This window comes from Rissa tridactyla, chromosome 5 (assembly GCF_028500815.1).
Source record: "Rissa tridactyla isolate bRisTri1 chromosome 5, bRisTri1.patW.cur.20221130, whole genome shotgun sequence".
NCBI classification, from domain to species: Eukaryota; Metazoa; Chordata; class Aves; order Charadriiformes; family Laridae; genus Rissa; species Rissa tridactyla.
The window spans coordinates 80029193-80053242 of NC_071470.1; the positions used below are offsets into that span (position 1 = coordinate 80029193).

Genomic DNA, 24050 nt, shown 5'->3' on the forward strand with positions numbered 1-24050 from the left:
ACACCGGTGGCATTTCTTATACCAAAGAGCACACCCTCTCAGCATCTGAAACACAAGGCCCCCTTTTTTTTTTTCTTTTTGCAAGAAAATCATAACTTGAGTTCTAAATTTAATCTGCTAAAGTGATTTCAAGTGTTACGCTTCTGTATATACTAAAGAACAGGGCAGAACACGAAGCACACAGCAGCCTCATAGAGACCAATGGGGAAATGCTGGGTCCCACTGACAACAGAAGAGGTGGGTTTCTGCAGTTAAAATCTGGAGCCAGTCAGGTACAGATGCGTTGTAACCACTGCCATGAGTTTGGGTTTCCATTCATAGGATTTAGAAATGGAGATGCTTTTACCAGGACTGGCAGACAGTAACCAGCCACTAAATTTAGGGTCTCTAACGCAGAAGAGCTCTGCCCCCACAGCTATTTCAGCATAACTGTGCCAGCGGATATCTCCAAGTTTCTCTGTAGCATAGTGGCACCTTCTGTGAAGTGCTCAAACTATGCTACTGAACGAAAGTTTGGAACAATATAGTGACATCTATATTGGAGTTTCCTAGTGTTCTTAGCTCATGGAGGAAACATGCTCTTTTTTTCAACAATCTTATCCAAACGAGTTATGCCAGCAACATTTTTTTTGGTGTAGACTTAGTCCAAGCTAGACTAAATCAGCTACCGAGAGACTCTGTGCTCAGAAACCTGGCAGTCATTTTCTCCCATCTTCTAGACCACACGTAGACATGATTGTTTTCTTTTTTTGTTTCTAGGAGACATAGGTTAAAATAATAAAAAAAAGATATCCTGTTGAATATGCGAATAGGTAACAAGACACCTTGGGAATGAATGTACCCACATAAAAGACAAATATGGAAAAAGAGGAAAATAGAGCTGAGTGAAGGACTTTCTAGCAGCAAGAGACTCTAGGTAAAATGATAGAATGATGTTTAAACGGCAAGAGTTAATAACCTTAGCCTTGCATAGGGAGCTACGGCTCACTATCACTGAAAAAAGGAGAGAAAAAAACCTGAGTCTTGTTAAACTTTAAAAGCGCAATGTAGATGTAAAGCATTAAAAATTATTGCCTTAATCTTATACACGTATCACTTTCTACAGAGTTCAGCTAGTGATTTTACATCAAAGTGAACTAGAATCAGGCCTGCTGTCTGGCAGCCTGGTGTCTGGCTGAGTCTTAGTTCCTTGTGGATTTACAAGAGCGGTACATCCCAGATCTGGGCCGGCATGGTCTGGTTGCCAATCGTAAGTTTATCTTTTACAGTAGTGCTGATGGAAACTCCAAAGCCTGGAGCTTGAGCTGAAGCTCAGCAGCCCCTTGCACACACAAACTGTTGAGCGTTGCTGAGGATATAAATCCTTTCAGAGGATCTTACAGCGCTGCTGTTTCTAATGCTGAGTACCAAAAAGGCAGAGTAACATATGAAAATGCAGGCAAGAAGCAATGTTAACTCCAGTTGTTTTAGCGTTGAAAATCATCAGAATGGAAGGTTATACAAAAGTTTGGAAAGAAGAGTTTATAGCCTCTAAACAGAATGCGAAACTGCTGTATACGGGGTGGATTCTGTTCCCGTTGTAGCCACTGCAAGCTTTTCCCCCTATTGCATGTCTGTTTGCAACTGATTTATCTGGAGAGAAAAAAAAAAAACCCAACAAAAAACCTATTAGCTAGTAAGCTAATGAGGGCTTTTGTACACAATGACTTTAAAGTTTTCCAACTTGCTTTACTCCTTGACATGATTTACTGATTCACCTCCTGCTGTTTAGCTTTAGTGCAGCACTAGGAACAAGGCTTCCAAACAAACTGAATCCCATTTGTTTGCGACGTATTTAGACAAGACTTTTCTGGGGGTCTTTCTCTTGTTCAGTTTCCCATTTCACCAAACATTGCCCAAGTACTACCGAGGTGCATTCAGTACAATTTTCCTACTTGAAGGAATATATTTCTTTTATCAGTTTGCACAACTATTTTCAACTTTTTGTGGAGAATATTACAGATAGTAAACAGTAAGTCCCCCTTACTGATAGTAAGAGTACGTCCCACTCTCTCACAGCAGAATATGAGTAATTCTGATTGGAATTAGTATCTATTTTCATAGCCAGCTTTGGAAGAATCAGCACTGATTCAGGTCCAATTATAAACGGATTTGTTGGAAGCATTTTCTTTTCAGCAACAATTGTAGTCATCTGAAAATGTGTGTGGGTGTCCATGCAGTTACATGTTTCTATGCTTACTTTGGAGAGGAACTCTCCCCGATGGCTTTAGGCAGTGATAAGCAAGCAAAAAAGTCGATAAATATCTTTATCGTCAGCGTAAGTCGCCTATTCGAGACTAGGGAGATCCCAGTGTGTTCCCTGATAACAGAATTACATCGGACAGGTAGCACTGCTAAGACCATCCACTGTAATTATAGAATATTCAAGGATGTATTCAATACCTCGTCTGTTTACCTTAACACATCACAAAAGAAGGCATCTGAGGGCAAAATATAGTCTCAGGAAAAAAAACCTAACTTAATTAAATAAAAACAACAACCCAACGTGTTTAAAACAGCCAGTGTATGTCCACCTAAAAAGCGGTATTCCCATTCTTTGTGGAAAAAGGAAGAACTGGAAAAATGATTTCTTAAATCTGTTTTATTCTGAGATTCCAGGATATGAAGAAATTCATATTAATAACATCCTTTGTAAAAACAAAAAAATACAGGCCATGAGACGCATGGGATTGAAGTGACTGTAAGTTTACATTTTAGGATAACGCTCTCCAAAGACTTTCTGAACATTTCCTTGCTTGGCTTTTGTACAGTAAGTATGCTGTGAGATTTCAGGCTGACCTTTAGCTTTTGGAAATGCTGAAGTCTGTGCTTGCAGAAGAAGCCTGCACACTTCAGCTAAACAGAAGAAGGAAAAACAGTGAGGAATGTTTTGTTATGGGGTAGACTCATTTCTTTTAAACAAAGGAAATACTGCTGATTCAACAAAATATAGCTAGAGATGCCTTAAGTGGAAAGCAAGGGAAATGTTTGAGCTGGCGAGCAAAATCTACGTAAAGGACTTTTTTCTATAGATAGTTGTCAATGGTTGCCATTACATAGATGGTAAGCGAAAAGATATTTTGCCCTGCCTTTTCTTGGGTTTCTGCGTTGCTTATAGCTTCCACAGCCAATGCCTTTTCCAGCTGCCTGTCAAATTCAGCTTATTATCCTTTCCATTCTAACACTCTGACATAAATTCCTGATGAGAGAATGGGGCAGGAGCTTTCATTTACTTATTGGGTGCAGTCTGCTGTGGAGGAACAAATAGGTAGCAAGGAAACTGTCCATAGGATCATCATGACGGTTGCCAAGCTCCCTGCCGGAACTGCACTTGCAACTCATCTCTCAGGCTGTACCGCGAGACAGAAAGGGATAGTACCTACCTTTTGCCCTTCTTTGATCATCTCCTCATCTGCAGAAAAGACCAAGGGATGTGTGCCAGTGTCCTAATCGATATTCATCTAATCTAAGGGAAAAACCCCCACAACTAATAGTCATTTCTGTATGAGTAAGCAAGCTTGATCCTCTTTTGAGTTCTCACAAGTCCACTTAAAAATCTGCTAAAATTAGAATGTTGTCGTTTTTAATTCATCACAACCCCAATAGCTTAGACTGAGACAATGCCAGTGGTTTTCAGACCCACTTTTCCCAGTAGACTGCTTTAAGGGACTTTCAAACTAGGAAATATAACTAATGTCTTGTTTGTTCTCATATCTGGCTTGGGACAGCAGAGTTCCAAAAGAAATACGAGAGTTATTTGTTTATGTTAAGATATAGCCCTGCTCTAAGATGTCATCTCATTTCTGATTTCTCCCATAAATTTAGTTCACTCAGAGCCAGATGCTTCTTATTCAGAGTGATTAATTGTAAGAAAACTTCTTAATATCTGTGTTTAAGGTTTCTCACTTCCTCTGATTTGAGTGCGAAAATGGACAAGAATGAGGTGCAGAGAGCAAATGTTGTTCCAGAAGAAAATGGAATAATTTTTCAGTTCAGAACCTGAAGAACTCACTCTCAGCCCTTCTAAGCACAATACTGTAGAGCAGTCAAAACTGGCTTGAACTTCTCATATTTCCTTTGAACATTACTGAAATAATTTAAAATTAAAAACTCTTAGTTCTTTGAATGGAAAAGTTTCTGCATACTAATTTATTCTACATTTGATGATAGGGTGACTGTGTTCATGGCATTGCTCTCATAACTTACTCATTTGCTTCTGCAAGTCCAAGATACATGCGTGTTGCATGTAGGCATGGACAGAAAAAAATGAGATGCCATTATCCTCGTGCCCTTCCCCATTTCCCACAGAAATAAAGAACAAAGCTAGAACCCTTTCCTATACCTTGACAATTTTTTTTCTGTGGTGGAAAATCATCTCTAGAAGGAACTCCAGTGACAGCTATGCTAGGAACTGCGGAATTACAGATTACAGATACAGGGGCAACCTCTTTAGATGGTATTTGTTTCTTGTTGATACACAGCATTTGAGACTGGAATAATTTTCGGAGCTCAAGTTGACCAACAGGGTGGGAAGAGAGGAGCTGAAAAATCTCAACTAAATAATTCTGCCTAGAATTTGGGTTAAAAGCAGCCCCCCCTCCTCTCCCCATATCGCTGAGTAAAAACAGGTACTGAAAAATGACTGAGTAATTGCCATTTTGTACATAAGGGGAGGCTTGTCTAGAAACTAAGATATTTGCAGAAAGTCAGGTGGATGCGTGACTCATCATGAACTCTGAGTTACAGACAAAGGAGAAGCAGGGGTATAGAAGGAAGAAGTCTAAGGGCCTTGAACCTGATGGAGATCATCAACAGCAACAGTCAGAAATAGCGAGCTCCAGTGCCTTCTGTGCATTCAACTTAGTTGATGATTTCCTCAACTTCCTCAGACTGTGAATTTAAGCAGATGAACCTTATTAAGGCTATGTAATCCATAGAACATGGCATGCTTTCAGGTGTTTCCTCTTTTTGTAATGTACCATAAGGTAAAGGAATAATTCAGAATAATCACAAAGCAAGAGGATTCTCTGATGAGAATAGATAATTAGGGTCTTCGGAAGGTGATTTCACTGAATGCAGAGCTACTATCACGCCTAGAGGGACAGAAGAAATTGCCTTGAAAGGGGGAAAAAAAATTTAAAAAAAAATTGCTGTCAGAATTGGCCAGGAAACTGCGTTTCCATTCCACTACTTTTTTTTGGTGTATCTTCAAGTGTTAGCAGTTTCAGTTTTTATGCATCATGTTTGAAACTGCTCGTCTTTGTAATGGCAACTGACATAATTAAGCCAACTTCATCTAAATAAGTTAGCCATCTAAGTAAGATTTATTTCTACTTGCTTTATTACAAGAGATTTTGAGAAGACATTTTAATAACAAATATCCAGCTGGACTACAAGCAAATGCTAAAAGACAGTGTGGTGCCTTATAAGAACGTATCTTGTACGTAGTGGATTCTCCCCCTCCCTTGTTGTTACATGCTGTGCTGCTTCTAAATACACAGATTCTGTTACCTTTCCGTAAGAGGAGTTTAAGGAAAACCTGGAGAACAGAGCTGGATGAAACATAAATCTCTACATTAGTCATAATTAATTGCAGGGAAAGAATTTAGCATTTCATGGTCCACATGTATGTGTATATGCTTGCGGGGGCAGTACATAACATTCCTAAACTTACCCCTCAGAGCTGAAGCTGTAGTTTGTACATATGCAATGACTACCTACAAGTATCATTAGTGTTTTAGAAATCTAATCTAATCAATCTAAATATGAAGCTAGTGCTGCTGTTGTGACACAACGCTTCTCAGTCTAGATGCAGTAATTGACCACGTGAATAGACAGCAGTGCTAAATGAAACAGTTAATGACCTTGCATTACCCATGCCAGGAAGCGTTTTGGTTTCTTCTTACATCTCACTGCATAAATACAGTAAAAAGAAAAGAGTTCCCAAAAGTTTTTTTTGTGTGTGCCTGTTTTTGCCTCAATATTTCAGTCTTGATCTGCGCTTTTAGTGTGTAGGGCCTCTTCAAAAGAGATGACTCATAATGCTGAGGCGCTCTCCAAATGCAAGGTGAACAAGCATCTGCAGAGGATTAGGCTGATGTCAAAATCACTCCAGATTCTCTATATTAGATATGAACTTGGGTCAGGAAAGCAACGAAGCACTTGTTCATTGAATCATTCTGCCACTTAACTCATCTTAGCCATACTTTAGAAGGTAATTACATTCCCAATAGAAAAAGTGATCTGTAATCAATTTTGCCAGATGAGGCTAGATGAAAGGTACTGATAAAGGCACTGGGAGCTGTATGAGTATTATTTTTCATAACCAGACCTTGTAATAGTCACCAACAGGCTTGCTAATGCAAGTGGAGTAATCTTTTCAAGATGATGGCAGAATCCTCTCTAGCACACAATATAGCTTCCTGCACTGACCCCAGAAGAATGGGAGAGATCGTATCATGCACTTTCTTGTGTGGTTGCTGCCCTCTTCTGTAAAATCGGTTGGGACCTTGTGGAGTCTAAGGAGCTCTGTGCTAAATTATTCTAGAAAGGAACGCGTTTATCTTCTATTATGCTGTTTTCTCAGACACAGAGGTAAAGTGGTCCTGCTTTGGCTCTCGTTTGCAAGGATTCATCTTATAAGCACTCTTTCTCTCAAAAATATGCCTAAGATGAAACAAGGCTGTGTTTAGAGTACAATTCTAGACGTATTTGTATAGGCCCTTTCACTTACTGTGGCAAGTACGCATCCGTTAAGGTCCCGCAGCCTGGCTTCCTGGCTGTGTTTTCCCCTTTCCCATAAGGTTATTTAGCTGGTTGCTAGCACTGCTGATAGATGTGTGGGGCTGCATGCCCCTTCAGAGATTACATACTCCACTGATTTGAGCCGATGCCACCCCATATCTACGAACTACGCTTATGACCTCTTGCAAATGGACTTTCTCAAAACCTCAGTCATCATGAATTAGCACTTGTAGCCAGAGTAAAAATTCACTCAAGGACCACCAAAAACCAGCTTCTAGCCCTGAGGATTAAATAAGCCTAGGCAATTCCTGACAGAAATTTGCTTAAACTCTTCTAAAATCCTCCAGTGAAGGAGTTTCCAGGACGCCTAATTTAGCAAAGTCTTTAATTGTCCTCAGAAATATCAAATATGTAAACTTAATTTTTTTTTGCCATAAAGTTGATTTCTTGCTGTTTTTAGCCTACAAACAAGAACGAACAATTGTATCGCCTTCTTTATAATAGTTTCCTGCTACGAAAAGGTTAAGTCCTCCCTCCCATCTCTACAGTTGGTTTTGTTGATTTTTTTTACCAAAAGAGAAAGACTGAATACACTAAATTCCTCCCCAGCTTCCTCATAGGTCATGCTTTCTAACTCTTTTAGCGTACTTGCTGATCTACTTTGGACCCTTTCCAATTTGCCCACATCTTTCTGAACTTGACAGAGTACTCACAGTGCCAAATAAAGATGAATAATTACCTCCCATGTTCTACAGATTGAGTTATCCTATTAATATGGCCCAGGATCATATTTCCCTCTTTAGTTAAGGAAAAAAACCCAACACACAACAAAAAACCCTATGACCTACCTCCTGCCCCAGTCTTCCCTTATTTAGCTTAGAAACACAGTAAACGTCCTCCGGAACCTTTGCAGCTTAACTGGTGTCAGCAAGACACTTCTTGTTTTTAAAAATTCCATTTTTCTTTCCCAAGTGGAGCAGTTGGCATTACTCTAATGAATTGTATCCTTTTACTTTTTGTCTTCCGTTTTCCAGATCATTTTGAACGTGGCTCTTTTATAACGCCAACAATCACACCCCGTGGGCTGTCATTAGCCAATTTTAGGTGTATAATCTTGCTTCACTTAACAATTAATGAAAAAACTCATAGAAGAAGATTCATGTCATAAGCCTATAACACTGTTTGAATGTAGAATGTTACTTTTAAAAAAAACCCATACTGTTTTCCAAAGGATCTAACCTTGCAAAGTGCAGCCAGACAATAATGACAAATGCCTTGAAGGGCTTCTAAGAAAAATCCTTCCCTGATGTCTATGAGCACAACATTAATAGTTTTCTAATCAAAGACGGAATCTTGCTGCAATAAAGTGTGGTATGCTTTGTGTAAGGAAATACAGAAACTCTCAGGAGATCTGTCATTAATGATAATAGCCAATTTTCAAACTCATGGGGATTTTTTCCTGCCTAGAGAGATTTGGTGAAAATCCTTATATCTCCACATCAAATAACATGTGAGAAGACAGAGAAGCCCCCAAAGTGCCATATCAGAATAGACTTAGTGATGACAAAAAAAGAAAAAAAAAGAAAAGATAAAATGTCCCTCTCTCAGCTGGATCAAACTTCTGATTCTTACTGTTAGCGTAAAGAGACTGTAAAAATCATATTAAGAAATGTGAAAATGGTACTGACTGAATAAGTAGCAATATTTTTAATATGCAATATGCATGTGCTGTACCTCCACCAGAAATTATTTTAGGATGGCTTTTAATATATCTGCTTGAATATTTCAAAACATTCCTCTTTAGAAAACTGAGTTTTAAACTCAGTAGTTTCGGGGAGAATGTCTGTGTTTTCAGGAGGAGAAGTCCCAAGCCTTCGGGGTTTTTTGATTGATTGGGTTTTGGTTTTGGTTTTTTTTAAGCCCCCCTCACCCTAACCGAACAACTTGCAGTGTTCATATTTCACTTCTGTGAAAAAACAATCAGATACGGAAAATCACAAAAAAGCCACCCAGAACTGTAGCTGCAGATAATATATTTTTTGGTGTCCTCAGTACTGCTTTCCCTGAGTTTTAATTTTGGCCTTATCTCCCTTTCTTTTTCCCTCTGCCTTGTTTCTCTGTTCCCTTTTGCTACATATCAAGACACAAATTAAAAATTCATAGTTTTAAACTACATATGCAGGGTAGCAAACAGTACTCTGGTCTGCAAGTAAAGTTACTTAAAAAATAATCACAGTTTATCTAATTGTGCCTTTATTGGGTCTATGAAGTAAAAAAAATAATCGTGATACCTGCACAGATTTGTAATGTACTTTGCATGTGCCCTACACTGCCTATTTCTGATAGGGAATGACTAGGAAGCGTGATTGTAAGGAAAGAGAATAATAATTTTCCTACAATGAGACATTTTTATTTTTCTGTGTAGTGGATTCACTGCCCTCTACTGCTTAAGATGAGAACAAAGCCATTAGGGAACAGCTGCACTTCTCTCAACAAGCAACTGGAACATAACCCAACTTGGAAAACCTGTAATAAGAAAATAGTAGGTCTCACCTGGTTCTTCAGCAAAATTAAACTTTGTACCAGTAGTAAAGCTTGCCGTTAAAATAACATGCAATTAGATTGTTATTATCTCATTAAAATAAAATCTTTGAACTACATTATACTGCTTTGTACAAAGGGCACAGTATGTGTGTGCGCCCAAGCAACAGAAGTAAAACAATCAGTTTTTTTTCTCAGTTTCAGTTTTTTCTCAAGAAATTGAGACATGTAGAGTCTTGGATCTTCAGTAACATTTTATGTTTAAAACCCCGCTCTGACTTCAGACCTAACAGCAAATGAAGATCTAGTCAATACATTAATTTGAGGAAACATGGGTGTTTACTTAAAGTGAGATTTAGTCATCTTTGACTATAAGGGTACTTAGACAACTAATCAGATGTTGACATCTGAAACCAAGACTTTGGGTGTGTCCACATAATACAAAGAAAAGTACATCTTCCAGCTCTGGACAAGCTCTTCAAAACCCACTAAAATAGTGTAACATCTCACCTTACTATAAGGTAATATAACTTCAGGTTGAATGGCAATATGGAATCCCACCATCCTACTTTCAATACCTAAGCTAGCTTGTTCAAAGAGGTATTTGGGCCTTCTGGTGGCAATCAAAATGATACATAGATCCAGATTTTAAAAGTGCAAGCAGGTTTTGAGTTGTGTTTAGTGTACAGGGCGATTTTCAATAAAGCATAGACTTCACTGAAAAAAACCTGTGACTTGTATATAAATATTTCATGTATGTAAGATGTAACGGCACAATGTAATGGTAATTATGTCGTAGAACTCATGAGAAGTATAACAACAGTAACGAGGGCAGCAACAAGGTGAAAATGGCAAGTACATTTTTATCTCAAGTTATCAGCTGGTGATAATATCATCACGCCTATTCCAAGAGCGTAATTTCACATTGCCAATATGCAAATCCCAATTCAACAGCTTGCTGAGCACTTCTCACGCTGTTCAAAATATACAAGTAGTGTCACACCGCAGCTTAAGATGTTCTGGGGAATCACCGTAACTTGCCAAGAGAAACCGATAAGGAAGAGAGGCAGCTAACACCAGCTGATTAATAATCCTCAGGAAGTACTCTACACTGAGGGTTGGCTTTGTGCATTTTTTGTAAAAATAGTTTTCATTTTAAGCAACTATCATACCCTGTATTCTAGAAGAGTCCTCACTGATGCTGCTTCTTAAGCAGCCACGTTCAGACTGCGTTTGGAAAACCGTCTTTACTCACTCGTATTGAACGCCGCCCATTCCCTGCTAGGTAGCTATCAGTCTTTCCTCCCTCTCCTGATACTATTTTTACTTTTTTAGTAAAATGCACAGCCTCTTCCCTAGACGTTACTCCGTGTCTTAGCTGTACATGTGGCTGGTGAATGACAGTTTCAGCTCTTTTTGTCATCACTATGAGCTACTTCAACTACTTTTTATTTTGACACAAGACCTCCTAAAGAACCCAGTCGAGATCAGTTCTTGTCCTCTGTCAGTTACTGCATACATGTGGTTTGCATCCAGAACTCTAACATAGAAATCTATATACTGACACTTTAAAAAAAAATAAAATTATTATCATACACAGTGACCCTCTTGTAGCCAAAGGCACCACGGCCATGATCACCTACACGCAATCATTAGTACCATTATTATCTTGGTGCTCTCAAAGACATATAGAGGAAACTCCCCACCCTGAGGATTGCGCCACATATGTTTACATATAAAGTTTTAATGACAAACACATATGATCCCATACAAACACATATTACCAAAAGGAAGTCATTAAAGGTAATACTGAAGTCTGGCATTGGAGAGAAGAGGAGGCGGGGGGGAAATCCAGGATACAAACCCCAAAAGACTCCTGCTCTTCTTGAAAGAAATTTTCATACTATTCAAGAAATTAACAGAAATCTTTATTTAGTCTGAGACAAGAATTTTGAAAGGGTGAATACTTGAGAAGTGAAAGGAGCTGTTAATTCAGAGTGACTGCGGAAAGTTCTGAGCTTCATCTTTCTAGACAACAGGATATACACAACTCCTACTGGGGACTGTACATTGACCACCGCCCTTGTTGGGTTGTTTTTGGGTTTGTTTTTGTGTTTTTTTTAAAATGCTCATTACATTGTTCCCACCATTCTAGTATCTTGAATTTCATAATATTGAATAAATAATAAAAGAATTACAAGCATTGCCTATACAGATGCTTTTTCCAAACTTAGAAGTACCCTAATGGAAAAATAATTATTTAGCATTTTCCCTCAGCCTCATTTCTTTCACCCAGTTTGTTTTACTTCTCGTACTGGACTCTCAGAACAAGTACTATGGCAAATATGTTTCTAAAACAGCTACACAAAAGGACTTCAAGATAAGTAATATGTTTATAAATATTTTGGAAGTTAGTGACTTTTCAAATAAATCTTTATCCTTAAGTAAGTTCAGGCTTACACAAACACACACACACAACACAGCTGTTTTCTGTAACATTCTGCATTTTGTACTGCTGAGTTAACCTTCAGCTATTTAGAGGAGGCCTGATGAAATCATTGTACAATCACGACTTACAGACTGATGGTGTTTGTTTACAGCATAATGGTGTTGCTTAATCTTATTTATCTCCTACAGCAGCATTTCGGTAAGAAGATGCTGCTTTTTTTAGAGAGTCTTAAAGGACAGCTTGGGCTTTCCACCTCCCTCCCTATACCTTTTAGAGACTTTTTTCCTTTTAATTTGGAGCGTATGTTATTGTTTGGCATGACTGGAGAATACTAGGCACTGAAAACAGAAGCGTGCTTACCTAGAGGTGTGTGAGAGGTAGACATTAGAATAAAGTTAACGAAAAAAATTGCAGAGTCAGTTTCTAATGGCATTCCATCAAATTTTGAAGTTAATATAAAATAAGAGTTTGTAAATAGAATAGAAAGATAAACCAATTTGAATGATCAAATATGTATCGTTGCACTCACCATTTTAGATGATCAATCGATGATGACTAAAATTTCAGGTCTGAAGTCACGTCTGCTCGGTTTTCAGCTCTTTCGACTCTTCTTCAACATACCCAGCCGATGGAGGGGAAAAAGTTCAAGGGATTCAAGTTTGTATACCTTGCTGTAAACAAACACAAAAAGAGCCTACCTCAGTTAAGATTTCCCTTTCTCTGGTCCAAAAGTTAACCTTGGAGCATATAGTCCTTTATTATTGCTTTGGTCTAGGAATCTGTATATTAATGCGTTTGTATGTACATTTTACAAAGGGAAATACTGTATATGATAGATTTATGTCACTATTTAAAAGTTAGTGTTGATCAAATGGAGGTTTTTATTTATTTCGCAATTACCAGTTCTAACCTCCCTCTGTGTGACGGCTAACGGAATGAAAATAAACGCAAGTGTAGAACAGTATCTTACAAGCAGAGCATGAAACTTCCAGTGGAAATCACACTGAGAAAGTTAATTGAGAATACATTAAGACAACTGACTGATCAGATGTACAACATTTTAACAACTGTCTTTTCGGTATCAAAAAATCGCTAGGTTTATTAATAAAAATGACAAGGATAAAGTCCACTACCATCTGAATGCATGGCCACCAGAAGTCAGAATTAACCTCTAAAATCTCAACCAGTTACTTGGTTGGGAAACAGTGGAGAGATTTGTTTAATCCCAGAAGGAAACTGTTCAGGAACTGGGGAGAGGCAGCCTGGGATTCCTGTCTGAGACAGCTGCAAAGTGGATCAAATTAGGAACATATCTTTGCTGCAGAGTAAGCCAGCAGTACTGATGACATTTAGGAAGGAAGAGGGACTGCCATGGGAAGATTTCTCGGGTGCTTTCTCAGTGAGGCAAGGGCAGGTATATAGAGGCACTTCATAGGAGAGAGGGAGGAGAAAATTTCGACTCAGAGCAGAGTTAGGTGCTTCAACACAGACCAGGAAGGATGAGGAGCTGGCTTCTGTGGCGTTACTCCAGGGATGAATACGACATTGCGAAAGGCCTTGAGCAGAACCATATTGTAGAGTTACGACCAAGTTCCTTAAGTTTATCATGATTAATCCCTTACAATTCCTGCAATTATCTTCAAATTTTTATAGCTCGCATCCGGCTGCTAGATGTTCTAATGCCAAAGGAACAGAACGCAGTTCTGGCACGTTTGCACTAAAACCAGCCTTCAAATTTGTGCCCATTTGCCGCTACGGGGCACTGTTGCTTTGTTGCAAGGCACGGAGAACTGCGACGGTTCACCTCCCCCTCTTCAGCTAACCCAGCTCTTTCGAATTTATTCCCTGTACTAACAACTTAACAAAATGCCAGAATGCCACAACTGTTCTGTTCCTGCCCTATATTTAAAAGCAATATAGTTAGTACATAAAGCTGATTTCACCAATAAATCTGCAAGGGTACCAGTGTGCACAATAGTTTGGCTAGAGCGGGCAGTTCCCCTAAATACTTGAACTGCTTCTCGTACTTTTAATAATAAGCCAGGACTGGCATGTCACTGTATTCCAAAGCATTCCAAATGCACATTTCAATGTCAATAATCATATTTCTTCTGAATAATAAATGTCAAAATAGAGAGTGTTATTTCTCCTGCTATTCCTGGTTCAGGGCATTGGCTGGATGAAGGAATTTCCCTAGTTCAAACTATTCAGCAATTGCTGCCGATGCTTCTGCTTTGCCACCGACTAGTCTGCCCTGTCTTATTTTCTGCATGACACAAGACTGCTGTCTTTCCTTATGTTACTGGAATGCAGACATCACTTCCAGTTGCTGTGGTTTTTCACCCCTAATTCAGATAGTTTAGCTCTTCATAATTTTATTCACCTGAAGCCAAACAGGCTACGTCACAGATAGCTAGACAATATAAAAACAGAAGTAGAAACCCAAGGCAAATTTAGACCAGCATCAGTTCAGTTCTGCCTCCAATTTAAAATTCATCGCAGGAGCTGTGTCAGACTACAGCAGAAACGGACCCAGCGTCCTTAATTTAGCTCTGTTACATTATCTAGTCCTCAATTTTCAAGCAAAACCATATTGGCCCCAACTGCTGTGCTAACATTGGCAACAGCTGCTAAAACCAATGTTACCTGGGCTGCCTCTGAAAGTTCAACCAGACCAGAAAGTCTCCTGTGCTTCATAGACAAATTATTCCCTGGAAGCCAAACAGTTCCTCTTAAAACTGCAGTAGAAATGACACTGAGAAAGTTAATTGAGAATACAGGCTTAACCAAATCTGTTCAGACCTTTTTCCTATCTATTAATACAAAAATAGGCATCAAGGGTAACAGAGTTATGTGTTTGCTGGATCATTCTATATGAGGAAAAAATAGGCTTCAGAAGACGGCTCCCGACCAAGCCGGCATTTCAGACACTGCTCCATTCTTCTGCCATTAACTGTGAATACCATTCTTACCCCACCTGACCACTCTATCTGATTGTTTTTCTACAGCACCCCATCAGTTGAGGTGCACTTTTTACTCTGGATAACCAATAACACTGTAGTTGGAAAGACTGAACCTGTAACATCAAGTTTTACCTAGTTTCCCATGAAGGACACGACAGTAATTTGTTGGTTTTTCCCAGTGTCGTCATCTGTTAGAGTACTAAGTTGTCTTTTGGCACCAAACTGTGCTTGGAACTAACTCTTCCCTCTTGATCATCATTCGTGATAAAGAGCCTTCCCTGAGATTTTTAATGGCTAAAGCAATTGTTTCAAGAATGTGAGAGAAATTGGAATACTAAAAACCAAATACCGCGTCTTCAGTTCTCCTCTCACTTCCTCACCCCCTAAAAGACATGCAAGCCAGAGTATCTTTCTGTTTTCCAGTTTTACACAGAATTTTTCTCTCCCACTAAGTAACAAGCATTCTCATATATTATAAAAATGTAATGGTCTCCCAGCACAGCCTTATATAGCTCTTTGAGTAGAATCTCTCTCTAAAAATAGAAATCTCTTTGACATTGAAGCTCCGGGCAGCATGGAAACTGTTGCATTTCAAGCTGAAGCTTTTGGAAAGCGCGCTCTGGATTTCCTTTACAAGTGTCCCACAAATGTGCAAAATGCGCAACCTGTCCTGTCATGAACTTTTGAGTAAATGAGATTTTGTTTGCAGCCAGTGCTGTTGCAGCAATAGTTTCTTAGAAACAAGCAATAAAAAAAGAATGCAGCACTGGCAAAAGGTGCTGGATTTACAGCTCTGCAAAAATAACACCCTTTCTTTCCCCCCCCCCGCCCTCATACACGACGGCCGGACTCTCCCAGACGGCCTGACTGGGCAAGATACCCTGAGTTAAGCCCAACACTTGCACTGAGGACAGAAGGACAGATGAAAACAAGCAAACAGAAATCTCGCGCATCCGTGTGGCAGTTTTTCCAGTTCTCAGGCAGACACTCCTCTTGGGAACACACAGAAAGGAAAGGGGCAGGGGGAACACAAATCCTCCCGGTCCGGCTTTTGAAGATGCTGGCAACTTACTCTTATTAAGTCAGGGACAGAAAAAGCCAGCTCTGCCAGCACGCCTGAATTGGAGACTGTAAGAATAGGCGGTCCAATTCTTCAGAGCGCTGAGCCCAGGAGTATTAAACAGAGCTCAGCACCTCTGTATTAGACTTGCTCAGACATGACTGTGCGAGGGCAACAGCCGCAGATGGACTATTGACGTGGGAGCCAGAAATCTGACTCAGCTTCCACAGCTACACTCTGAGAAAAGCAGTATTTCCTCCATGTTCTGACTACAACTATCCATTTGCCATGCCAAAAAAGTTATGCTTCGATCACTGTAATATTCCCCTGGCAGCATATTTGACATGAAACTGAAAAAGCGCTGTTATTTCCAAATTAACAAATACAAGTGAGTCCTGATCTTAAAATCTGAATGAGGAGATGGCTATATGATTCTAGCCTACCTTGAGAGAGGATTTTTCAGCCTTCAGTTCCAGGGCAAGTCTCATGCTCTGCCTGCAAGATACTTCATTTTTACTCTGGTTGGCCCCACAGTGGAATTCTGATACAGTGCCTTACACAGTATTTTATTTAAGAGCTGAAAGGCAGCTCCTGAATACTAAATCCCCATGTCAATTTTATGAAACATGCACAAATTGATAAATGGGTTCAAAGACTGCCTACGCAAGAAAGGATTGAGGGGGCAACAAAGTAAGTCTTTGCAATAGACATGCTTATTCCTATTTCTTTTATAATTATTTTGAGTTAAAGCCATTTCAGATTAAACCACTGAAAAAGAAGGAAGAACTTTATGTGATGTTTGCATCAATTCAACTATGACTATCTTAAAGCTTGATCAAATTAAATTAAGGTAAATTCTGAATATATTCTAAGCCTAAAAAACTGCGATCCAGATAGGGAAATCTTCATGGCAGATTATTAATTGTTTAGTTAAAAGCACAGGTCTAAATAAGTTGCTCAGTGTCGTTATCAGGCAAGTGGCAAAGTCCACAGAGGGAATATTTTTGCCTCCTCGTTTCCTTGGAGGCTTCAGAAACATCTCGTGAGAGTCTCCAGTCACCGTTTCCCCCCTCATTAGGGCCTCCAGCACAAGCAGAGAAACCTTGTCTCCTGTGTTGGTAGAGCAAACCAGAAGCAGAGCACTGACATCCCCTGGGAGGCATGCAGATCCTTGGCGGGCATTCACCCTCTCAGCCATTATTTCTGCTTTCCTGGCCACCCCTAGTTGAGCCACCAGGAAGAGGTGAGGCTTCTGAACAGCCAAATTCCCTCATGAGTCACAAAAAAGGAGCCATCCAGGACAGCAGCCAGGTGACACTGGAAGGCCTCTACATGAACCATTGTACTGGCATTCACCAAACATTCACCCAGTTCGGCAGAGCTTTCCTTTCCAAGCTCCAAGATGGGCTGGGCTGGTATTGCCCTCAGTTTTAAAAAGTTGTTTCAAAACATCACACGCCAAGTGTGAGGGATGCAAAGTAAATTAGAAGACTGATAACTGAGTTTGCATACTTTTTGTTTGTTTGTTCGTTTAAATAGCGACTCCTGGGAAATTTGTCTGAAACTCTGTCATAGCTAAAGCCATTAGCCAATATAAATTTGTCCATAAACTAAGATATGAGGAATTGGGCAAGTAGAGAAATGTCAGGGAATAGTGAAATTTGGGTGACAGTGAAATAGGCAGTTCTGAAATTTGGCCAGTAGAGAACTTTCCAGGGAAGTAGAGAAGCTTCAGTCTAGCTGAATTATTTTGAGAGGTGAAAGAAATAAAAATAGCTCAAGAGAGAACAACATGGTGGAGTTTAATGTGAAATCCATCTTTCACAGAGGACTATTACCATAACTGTAAGTTTTATTTAGATGGGCAGTCCAGCTAAAGATGACTGCAAGTAACGGGAGCTGGAACTTAGCTCCTGTATTGAACGCTCAGCTGAGCCTGGGCCACTCTCTGATCCATACTTCTCCAATGACTTGGAGCTTTGTGCTTTCCTTTGACGATTCAGCATTGGCCGCTTTATTTGTTCACAATACAATAACTGTTTGATGTATATTTTCTAGGTGCTGCATTTACCAGATGCTCGTGTTAGTTGGCTTCTTTGAACGATCCGATTCGTTTGTGCTAATGCAGTCCCAAACGCCCCCTTACCCCATAATTTGAGATCTGGCCCAACCGTGCTGAGCATTGTACGCACAGAAAGCTCTCATAATAAACACAGTGCCACCGCTTTCTCTATTGGAAGTGAGGCAAAGCTTCTAGTTACCTCTTCATGATCCTTCTGGTGTTGACTGAACCGCTGCCTCGGCAGTGAGGCAAGTAGCAAGAAATACATCCCTGGGCACACATTTCAGTATAACCTTGACATCATTGACAGTGATAGCTACAGCCCTCGCTGAAACAGAAACCTGCAAGACGGCATTTGCTTCTTCTTGCTGCCTTCGCTATTCCTTTTGGGAGGATGATCATATGCCATGCTTGTATATTTGCAAACTCATGACATAACGTTAAGGGATTGTCATAAACAATACCATTTCTGGGAACGGACTGAGGAGACTGAATAACGATTTCATTTTAACTGTCACTGGAGTAGTTTTGCTCTAAGGATTAAATGTGTCATCTCATATCCAGATCTGTAACGAGAACCCTCCGTCCCTCCCTGCCTGTTCCCTGTCCCCCCACTTCAAGAGAATTTGGGCAGATGACCAGTGGAGTGAAAATGAGACCGGGGAGCCACACAGGACAGAGTAATTGATACAGGATATGAAGCTAGGAATGAGTGGGTTTGACAAAGTGCACACTAGTAGCTGAGTGGCTCATTTGCCTGCTAGTAGGATGGATTTATGGCCTGTATCTCACTAATTAAGAAGCCAGTCATCCCCACCACCACCCCAAAAAGCCCACACACCCTCTGTGTCCCCCTGCAAACATTGCTTAGTCTGAAAGGCAGGTAACAGCACAAACCACCAGATTCCACTAACATGCTTTGGGCTAAATTGAGGAAAAGTACAGAGACCTCCAGAAAACTCTTTCGCTCCAAACTCACCATTCTCCCACCGAAACCAAAAGATTTTCACATCTCAGCACTGCTCTTATTGCAGCGCTGGGTAACTTTGCAGCTGGTAATACAGTCTTTTCTCTTATTCAAATAGACTCTCTTTTCTTCCTTGCCACCTTTGGCCCACAGCAAGGAAGGTGCCAAAAGTGGTCTGAAGCTCCCAGTGATGTTCCTGGGACGATGTACCCTCTACTATTGCTCAGGCCTGTGCTAAAGGGCAGCCAAAAGCTGTCCTAGCAGAAAACTGCGAATTACCAGACTCAGCCTAATGGCTCTGCATGCTCTGTAATCAGTCATAGCTGGGACTTGCAAATCTGCCTCAAATCTCATTCATAAACCTCTTCTCAGAAGGTAGTTAATCCTAGATTATGTAGTTTATTTTACAGATCGGAGGTAGGGGAAACTAGCTGCAGCTGAAACTCATAAGCCCGCCTCAGTCCTCCTGAGACAAACCTCAGGACAACTCCAAACTTCACAGAAGCCCAGGGCAGTCCAGGCAAAGCAAGGAAGCACCTATTCAGTTTGGAAGCCATTTAATGATAGCTGAATGCAAGCTTGCTCAGCGTGAACGCTGCTCTCGCAGCAAACAGCAAGCATGCTTACTAACCCCACACGAGGCCCCAGGGCTCTGCCAGCATAACCCTCTCCCAGAATGGTGCTTATTTGCCACCTGATCCTTAGTCACCACAACAGAAATGCCCAAGTTTGGGCTGTTCTTCTAATGCTGGTCTGAGTCTGGAACCTCAGTTCCACACTGTCACCTGTAACTGCGTCCACATCAGCACATTTCACACATCAGCATGCCGCAAAAGCAGTAAGAGATTTTGCTCTTTAAGTTACATCTGGAAGTTTGGAAAGAAGTCTCAACAGGCCTCTGGATAGCTAATGTTGATTTTATTTAGGCCAGAACATGGCGCTCTGTGTCAGAGGCCTAGAAAAATCAAGTGTTGTATCAATATTTTAAAAGGATAAACACAACGAATTATATGTTCTGATATCAGCTCTGACTCTATTAATGGAAGAGTCAGTATGGTGACTCAGAGAATCAGGAATATGCAATTAATGATTATGGAAGATTGTGTATTCGAGTTCTCTCCCAACTCTGTCAGGGAAACCTGTAATCATGTTGATGTAACATGCTTTTTCCAAGGACTTGCTACAGCAACACAGATTTTGCCTGAGAAATTGAAAACAGCTCATTCCTAAACCACTTAACAGTACGTACTCAGTTTGTTCTTGTTTACAGTTAAAGCCATATGAATGTATTTTAGAGCTAAAGACAGTCTCCTGACTCCAGCACCCCCCCTCTGTTTGTGTGCCTCTTCTCTTTTTGCCTCCATTTGCCTCCAAAGACCTGCAACTTCTCTTCCTAGAGGATGGCAGTTCCTGGCATGGTTCAGGCATATCTGCTCAGTATCTTCCTCATACAGTTATCCCACTTTCTAGTTCTGCACCTAGCCCATACATCTTTGCTTTACAGCGCTGCATGATGTGATACAAACTCAACAGAACGGACTAAAATATACCATGGCTCATGTATCTCACAGTTAAACAAAGAGGAAGCATATGGCCACTTTTTCCCCCTTCCTTCTCATTTATGGGGAGAGAAAGAATCCAGGGGTTTGTTTTGTTTTGTTGGGTTTTTTTTTCCCAAGAAATTGAATTGCAAGTCTGAAAGTGCTTAAATTTTTAGTTACTTCTCACATACCTTTGCTGCTTTCTACCATCAGCCGCAAGTCTAGGCTAAAAATGCTGTTCTCTTTGTAACGGAGTACACATACCCTATTATTATCTTAGCACCATCAGAACATAAGTACTTTCAGATGGCAGTTTTTGCTTTTCACCTTTCATTTACCTGTCCTTTGACTGCAGTTTTGGTGTAAGAAATGTGCCAGTTTTTCTCCTGGGAAGACGCTGTGCAAGCATACAGCAGTTCCACTGCTGTATCAGTGACAAGAGTTCAGCCCAAGATTAGGCAGTGGATGTGATTACCACAAGGACTGTCTACTGTAGTACTTCCAACGTTGCCTTGAACTGTTCGGTAGCAGCTACTCTAGACATTTGTATTTCTTCTCTGTATTAGGCTATATTATTCTCCCTTAAGCTTATCATCACGGAAATTCTTTTCTTCAGGCTATAAGCTATACTGTAGCTAAAAGACTTGTGATGCTATCTATATACTAAAGCACTCAGTAAAGATGAATTGTTTTCTCGATCCCAAAGAAGCATTGGCAATTCAATTACCTCAGGTAATTACCACAGGGGGTGGTGGGAAAGAAGAAATGAAAACGCAGCTACAAGGTTCACAGAGAGATCAGAGTTGCTTAGGATTTAAAAATAAGCCAGGAAGCACATAGCCGGTCACTATTCAAGCAGGACAAGGAGAAAAGGGGAATGGAAATAGAGCTGTCAATGCACAGCCACACTATTGGGAGGCAACGGCATCATTCCTCTCCTTGTCACATGTTCACCGATTCACCAGCAGCACTAGTGAAAAAGAAAATCAGCACAACGTTTTAGTTTCGGCACATCAACTACAAGTGTGCAGTAGTACACCCCAAAAAGAATAATCCGTAGCCAGGCTATATGCTAGATGTGTTGGGCAAAATGAATAACAAACTTTAAGTGCTGTACCCAAGCTTGCTATTGGGAAATCTGCTGCGTTGCAGCATACCAGATCAATATTTCAGAGGTCATTATCTCATCCCTTCTTCAGCTGCTAACTTTGGATTTCTGCCAGAGAAAGGCAACCACGAGCAAGATGATACACCAGTCCATTAGGCAAAGCTTTTGGGAATTTGAGCAGGCTTTTCTTTTCACTGAGCTCAGTCTGCTCTCCGGTTCCAAATGGCACAAGAGCTCCGTCAATATATAAATGGTCAAACATGTTCTTTAACCCTCCCACAACTGTATGTACAAGAAGTGGTACCAAACTGCATTTGTTGAATATACTATGAAAAGAACATTATGGGAAGGAGGAGACAAGAGTTACCAAACTGAACCAGTGCGCTCAAGAAGTGTGATTTCACATGTAGAGTGCAACCCATTTGGAAATATAATTAGCTTTACAGGCAGACATGAAAGCCATCTCTACAACAGTGGATGTGTCTAGGAGCCTTCCCTGAAGACCAGAAGCAGAAAAGTGTGCGCTGAACTGCCAAATTCCCAATACCATTATCCTGCTACTGGGAAGAAGTCACCTCAAAGAGGCGACAGGAAATATTTCTGTTCTTACTTTGCAAGCCAAAGATACTTCATTATTCAAAGCTTCCTCTCATGAAAAGCATTCAGGAGATAGCTTAGAAGCATATTTGTTTAACCCACCTAATTAACAGTCATTCGGATGGTCTCACTAATCCTACTGAGCAAATTTGACACACACTCCCCAAAGAATGGGACATAAAGACTTTAAGGGTAAAACACAGAAAACTATACTTTAATTATCTATATTTATACCAGCGAAAGTCACAGCACTCCAGCTTTAGCATCTAACAGGCTTTAGGGGCAAGGCTCCTTACTGAATGCCTATGCATTCAGAGGAGCTACAGAGGGGCTGGATCTCATGCTCTGATGAACCTGCCCTGTCTGAAGGTTTTATATTGTGGCTTTTAATGTGACTGAGTCTGAAGGAAACTAGCTTTTCTGGTGGAGACATTCAGTATCGAGAGGATGGGAACTTGTGTCAGCTTGATGCTAACTCATCTCCAGGCAGCACAGATGCAAATAGCTTGAACCACATCATGAAGCAGATTCATACTCAAATTTAGGCATGGCTAATGAAAACCGACTAGAATTTATAAGAGTAAAATATATACAGCTGTCATGGATTTTGAGCTTCCTTAAAATTTAATGCCTAAGCTTGAGCTCTGGCCTGCCAAAAATGCTGGGTCTTCAGGTTAGTCCTGAACCTGGTATTTCCAATGAATTTATGTGGACACGAAGCCCAGACTGGAGTTCTAGGCAGGAACATTTCCTAATTATATGGTTCAAGGAACTCCTACATTATGCTACCATTACTCAGTTAAATCTGTGAATGGCTCAAATTCCTTTTCTGAAGATCTGATCGCTCTTTCCTGTCTGCACATCTCTACCTTTCTATCTACTGGCAACTACTTACTCTTTATATACATATTCAAAGAGGAAACTGAGAATGCAAAGGTCATTTAGTTTTCCTCAGGTCTGACAACCAGCTGCAGCTTGTCCCGTTTTGTTACCCTGATATGTGGACCAGGGAAATGAAACACTTTCTGACCTTAGGTTCTTCCCAGCTGTTTGTCTGAAGTATGTCATGATCTCCAATATCTGTGTGTCACCAATGACCCTCACAAACACAGTATTAAAGAGATGAATTTTAGACAAATTTAGCTGAAGTGTTGGAAACTTTTCTCAAAGTATGTGGAAGAGCTGGCAAGGTAATAGCTGTGAAGACTTTTGCTTTCTTGCTGAAGCCACCAATTCTGGAGTTAGCATAGGAGCTGCATGTAACAGAAAGCTCTCTCTTGTACAGACAGATTCCAGGCATGATAAACTGTTGTATGGCTACTAATTCCATGCGCTTGAAAACCCAGAGTGAGCTCAAGACCTGAACGGCATGTGTATATAGACATAAATAATCCACAAGAATATGCTAACTTCAAGCCTAGATTTATCAACCAGTAAAATAAGTGGTCTAACTTTATTATGGGTTTAGTAGGTTTGGAGTTTAGGTTTTTTTGCCTTTTTTCTTCGGATTCCCCTACTATTTTAAGCATACAGCCTACAAGTTGCAGTCATGACTTAGCTTCCAAACCATGATGCAGGTCAAAGCATCTTAAATAGAGTTATTCCAGCAAAGGCCTTGATTCCTTGTACGAAACAGGATCTACAGGCTGATTGACAGGCCGTATCTTTGTTTCCAGAGGTGTTGATTTAAAGCTGGAAACTGACAGTTTCTTTACAGACACAGCTGACAAAACACAGACATTTAAAACTACAAGTATAATTTTAAATAGCGTCAGATTTAGAGATGGAAGGCAAAGACTAGATCCTTATGGATTGGAAAGGTCAAAAAAGGCTTGTGTCACTGATTATATTTTTTAATAGATGGCTACATAGTCAGAGAACAGAGAATTCATATCTGAATTTTTGGATGGGTATTAATATCTATATGCAAAGAAGAAACAGGTCACTTTTTTCTTAAGACTTGTGTTTATACAGCCCAT

The 24050-nt window shown here is 40.2% G+C and overlaps 2 protein-coding genes across 8 annotated transcripts in view; one reads left to right on the top strand and one right to left on the bottom strand.

Moving 5' to 3' along the window:
- Positions 1 to 24050, bottom strand: part of SEC24D (SEC24 homolog D, COPII coat complex component) — a 145339-nt gene that overhangs the window by 97388 nt on the left and 23901 nt on the right. For all 7 annotated transcript variants that reach the window (XM_054203708.1, XM_054203707.1, XM_054203705.1 and 4 more), the window contains one exon: positions 12303 to 12444. The gene's annotated coding sequence lies outside the window, so the exon portion shown is untranslated. The remainder of the gene's footprint in view (positions 1 to 12302; positions 12445 to 24050) is intronic.
- SYNPO2 (synaptopodin 2) overlaps positions 1 to 24050 on the top strand; it is a 91915-nt gene that overhangs the window by 29854 nt on the left and 38011 nt on the right. The window lies entirely within an intron of this gene.